We start from the raw sequence: 5,804 nt of genomic DNA on the forward strand, positions 1-5,804 counted from the left end.
TTTGTGGAAAAGGCCTTGACGTTCTTAGTAACCTTGGCAGATCCCTAACAATCCTATATCAAATAAAGTGCTCACACTATATAGTGGTACTTCCTCACAAAGTACCCCATGCTCAAGCTTCCCCTATGCCTCACTTTTATTTTTTTAGAACCCCTGGTAATCCTCCTCCTTGTCATCATCCCTCTCCCTTGAACTATCACTTTTTTTTCACCCTTAGAATCATTTGATTCAAAACCTTGAACATCAATTCTTATTCATTCTCATCATGATGTGATCCCTATCATAAGTTACTATCCTAGCTCTAAAATCTCTGCTATCCTCCTGACTACGAGTTTGTTGGTCACTCTTTTTCCAACATTATTCTCCTTGGCGTCAGTATCTCCTATGTTCACTTTTTATATCATAGAACACTATCATAAGTCAAGCATTGGTTATCCTATTCCACCATCATTGTTTGTCTTGCATCTCCTAGAATCTAGTATGTTGTATTATCATAGCTTGTATCTTTTATCATATCTTGGAATATCATTGCATTCGGTCTTTTATGTTATTCTCACATGCTTATCATAAATCTCAAGTGTATCTTTTAGTTTCTGTTCTTTTTAGCATATCATAAATTTATTTTTCTCTCTTTTAGCTTGCTTAAGCTTTAGCATTATAGTCATTCATCGTTAGATTATGGTTTATTTTGGCATAGTCATTCATCATTAGATTATGGTTCATTTTAGCATAGTCATTCATCATTGGATTATGATTTATTTTAGCATAGTCATTCATCGTTGGATTATAATTCATTTTAGCATTGTCATTTATCATTAGATTAGGTTTCATTTTAGCATTATATTTTATCATTAAGTTGTAATTCATTTTAGCATTGTAGTTCATCATTAATAGTTCCATCATTAAGTTGTAATTCATTTTTTGTATTTTTATCTTTTATTTTGTGATTCATTTTTCAATCTTTCATCCATCTTTAGTTTGTGTTAACATATCCTAAATGTCATGACATTATATTCATTTTCCATATCATAAATCTGTTGTTTATCCTTTAGTTGGTGATTCATTTTACATCTGTCACTTATTTTTTAGTTTGTATTTATCATCATACAACATCATATTAGATACTCTCAAAATAAATCACATTCTCTGGGATCACATCACATCCATCATAAGCCACATCACATCATCAGGATTGTATCAAAACATATCACACCACATAACATCTATCATATAGCAAATCTCATCATCAAGGATTACATCAAAAAAAAAAAAAAAACATATTGCATCACATCTACAATATCATAAGGAAAATCATGTCATCAAGGATCACATTAAATCACATCACATCTATGATATCATAGATAAAAATCATATCACATCATATCTGCACTAGCGTAGCCAACTCACATCAAAAACATATTGTATCATATATACAATATTATTAAAAATCACATCCTGCATCACCAATCGTCAGCAATATCATCAAAACATCACTGTCTATCCAACGCATATCAACCACTATACATAACATCACCAGTCCATAACACATATCTCCCCAGAATCATTAGATCTATATATCAATGAAAGAATGAAAGAATAACAGTCCATCAGTGTATAATGTCCATATCATACAAACAGGTCTGAGCCCGCACAAAATCTCCATGTATCTCAAAAAAGTCGATATATACAGAATACTCAGTATCCCAAAAATAGCTTGCTCATCGATGGTCAACCCATCGTCCCTGCATCATCAGTCTCCTCCTCTGCCCCTCGCCCAGCCCTTGGTGCTGCGAGTGGTGGAGGTGGTGGCCTCATCAGTCCTCCCCCTATCTCGGAGCTCTTTGCCTCCTCCCTCCTCCCCTGCCGTCTGCTCGGCCCTACCCTCTGACTATGCCCTGTGCGCTGGGACCCACCTGTACTCTCCCCCCCAGTGCTCCATCCACTCTCCCCTCCTCCCTGCATCTCTATGTGGGTACCTGTTGTCGCTGATTGAGTTGGTCGCCTGTAGTGCTCAATCTGTGATGCTGGCACTGCGGCATGGTACCTCCCCCGGTAGAATCCAACCCTCTCCCTCAAATCCTCCATCTCCGCTCAAAGTCTCCACAGCTCATCCAAACCCCCTCCCACTGCCACCTGCGCCCGTAAGGTCACCACCTCCACCACCAGCCTATCTCACTCTTGCTAAAGGACGTCTAATCTCGGCTGCACCCCTTGCCGCTCCAAAGTCACGGCATCCAACCACCCCTCCACCTAGCCCACCTCCATTTGTTGCCTCCCCACCTCCACACCTGCCCTATCTCCCTGCCCCTAGGCTATATCCCGCTCCTGTCTAAACTGGTCTTGGTCTACCCGGAGTTGATCTCTCTCTTGCTGTGTATCCCGGAGCAGCTGGCTCATCACTGCGTGTGCCTGCTCTAGCGAGGCGTACCAGGCTGCCAATCCGTCATCTCCTCCCCTGGCAGACGATCCCCCTGCATTTCCCCCTGCTTCCCTGTATCGCCCTTGTGCCTCCTCTCCTCCTCTCTCTGGCTGGGCTCCCCTCTCCTCTGCTCTCCTCTCTGGCCAAGCTCTCCTCTCCTCCCCCCCCACCCTCCTCCTTTGCTAGGCCAGCTCCTCCTCCTGTGCAACCATTGATGCCCGCTGCCACAACTCTCTCGCCACATACTGCCCCTGTCGGGTTGCTCGGGCTAGCTCACCTGCCACCACCGCTGACCTCGTGCCCTATGCTATCCCCACTGGTCTCGGCCGCACAAAAGTATCTCGGTACTCTTGTATGGAGCCCGCATCTACCACCCCGTCAAACCAATCCCACTGCTGTGGTTCTAGCTCTAGCCATGCCCTCAACAAACCATCCCTCTGAAGGGATGGCTCGTACATCGATACTGGCTTGTGTGTCACTCGTTGATACCAGTTCGGCTCCCCTTGCACCGTCTTCTGCCATCCAAACTGTCGTAGCACCCTGTCTGGCCTGTACTGCTCTGCCACATACTCCCACCTCCCAAACACAAAACATGGAAAAATAGTGTATGGGAGCTGCTCTCCCTCCTCTGCCGATGGTCCCAGGCCCATGTATGGCCTCCACACCATTGTCACTATCTCATCGATGCACACTCTCCAATAATCCACTAAATCCGTGTGGTGGTATGTCAATGGCTCGGCCCAACTGTATGCCACTAGCTCCTCTACCTACCTATCTCTGCACCCCAATGGCCTGAGCACTGCAATATGCTCCCATGCCCATACCTGTAATAGTGTAGGAAACCCAATACTCCTCCCTTGTCAACCGCCACCTTGGTATACTATCTGATGTAGGTCTCAGTATAGCTTGGCCAACATCAGCGAACCCCATGCCGCTGGGCATCCCACATCCATAATCTGCATTACCACTAGAATCAATGCCAGCATAACCCCTGTACTACTTTTATCTAGGGCAATGTACCTCGAAACCAGCCCTAACACATAGAAATAGATCTGCCTCTCCGTCGTCATGCGATCCAAATGCTCGTCTAGTGCGAACTGTCTTCGCCAAATCTTGTACTCAACTCCAGGCCCCACCAGTCTCTTTACGACCGCCTTTACTGTCATCTCTCTGGTCGCCATGACTGGTGCCCCCTGCACTGGCAGTCTAAATATGCGATACACATCCTCTAGCGTCATCGTCATCTCCCCCGTCGGTAAGTGGAACGTTGCTGTCTCACTGTGCCATCTCTCGCACAGCACTGTGACCATCACCATGTAAGTGCAGGTATGGGGCAACCTTGCCACATAGCCTAGTCTGATCGCCTCGATCCACACCCAGTCGGCCAGCGTCAGCGTCTCTCCTGCGTGCAACACTGCTGCTCACCGCTCCTGTGACACTAATGCATCCAAGGACCACTGCACAACCAAAACCAATCCAAACGTCAATTTTCTATCTCCTTGTTTATCCTCCCACCCTCACTTTCCTCAACCCCAAATTTTTCTGCCTTTATTCCGCACAACCATCGTTCCCATGAAAGCCTACCCGCTCTTGTTCCCGTGGAACTATATTCTGGGGGGATCGTAGTGTTGACTTTGGTTTTCCCCTTGACCTTTTCCCCCGTTCGCACGATACATGCACCTAGCGATCTCGCTGCTCCTTGGTTCTGCGGGATCGCGTTCCCACACTGTGCCCATATTCCCACTTTCCTGCTGTGCAAAGCCCTTAAATCGCAGTTAGGCATTCCCACTACCTAAATCGCAGTCCTCTTGGCAAGGACGCAATCTCGTCAACTCTACCTCGTTTTTGCATAATTTCCCACTCCGGGATCGCTTTCCCACAATCAACTGTTTGGATCCCCGCACACCTCCCACCCAATGCTACTTTCATGGGATCGCGATCTCGTTGATCCCACTCGCATTCCCACTAGACCCATGCTTGCGAGATCGCATTTTCGCTTTCGTGGGAATGCCCTAACAAATGTATACACAAAAACCACAAAGAGGTTTTAGACCCTACCGATCGATCGAGCATCCCTCGTACTCGTACTTGTCGCACTGTCTGCTTGATGCTCTGGTCGCCCAATACTTTCCATTCTAATCTCCACTGCAGAGCTCCTAACCAATAATATCTCCTCCTCAATCTGACTGCAACTGACCCCTTCTGGTCCCCTCTTAGCCACTTATAGCCCACCCAGGTGCCTTGGCTACCCCTCTCGGTCATCCAGCACTCCAGTTTTCCCCACCCCTTTGCTTTTTTTTCCTTTGTTTTCTGTTCTTTTATCTGTTTTTCCCTCTTTCACGCCTTCGGGGCCCTTGCCAGCTTCCTACTTTTTTGTCAAGACATTGTCGTGTCGCTTTTTCTTTCCCCGCCGCCTTCTTGACGGGGCATCATGCAGTCCATTCTCTCCTCTTCTACTCAAAACTGGAGCAACTATGTTGCTTTAAAAAGTCTTTTTCATTTCGTTTATGTCTGAACTTCTTTGAAATAGTGTTGTTTCAACACTATGTCAAAGAGGGGAAAAATGTAGACACCTAAATTTGATTACATCAATAGGTAATCATATTTAGTCATCTCCTAAGACATTATTGATTAAATATTTACTATTTAATTAATTAATCGTCATCCCCTAGTTTATTTATTTATTTAATTAACTATAGTCCAATTGATAAAATCAAATGATCACCCAAAATCAATATATCAATTAAATCCTTCTTCCCCTATTAAATTGAATAAATCATCAAATCTATTCAATTTAATTTCATACTCCCCATTTTATTAAATAAATCATTTAATAAAATATCTAAAATCCTAAGAGCCTCCCTAAACCCTATCCTAACCCCTAATCCAACCCATTCACAGATACTAACCTCACTTAGCCACCTAACTAACCCATCCCATCAAATCTAAGCCACTTACCCCCTAACCCCCCTTCTAAGTTAATCCTAATCTCCCTACTAAACATGTGACAACTTTAAGTAAGGGTTAAGACTTGCTAACCCAAGCCAAAGTCAACAATCTCATCCTCACCTTCACCCTCCAACATTTATGACTCTTACACCTCTCCCATTCTCACTCATGACTCTTACATACTCAACCACCCTCATCAAGCCTTTGACCAACCCTTATCCTATCCTCTCACACTCATCCTCCTTGTGACAAGTGTCACCTCTCCATTCGTGCTAAAGTAGCACAATCCTTGTACTCTCTTTTGAGTGCATCCTGACCCTCTCTCACCATCTCATCATCTTGACATCTTGGCCCTCCATTTCTCCAACCCTTGGCCTATAAATTGAACCTCCTCCCTTCAAAAAATCATCCATCCTCTATGCAAAGTTATAATGAT

This window comes from Cupressus sempervirens, chromosome 4, assembly GCF_028749045.1.
Source record: "Cupressus sempervirens isolate cs-2001-9-10 chromosome 4, ASM2874904v1, whole genome shotgun sequence".
In the NCBI taxonomy this organism is placed as follows: Eukaryota; Viridiplantae; Streptophyta; class Pinopsida; order Cupressales; family Cupressaceae; genus Cupressus; species Cupressus sempervirens.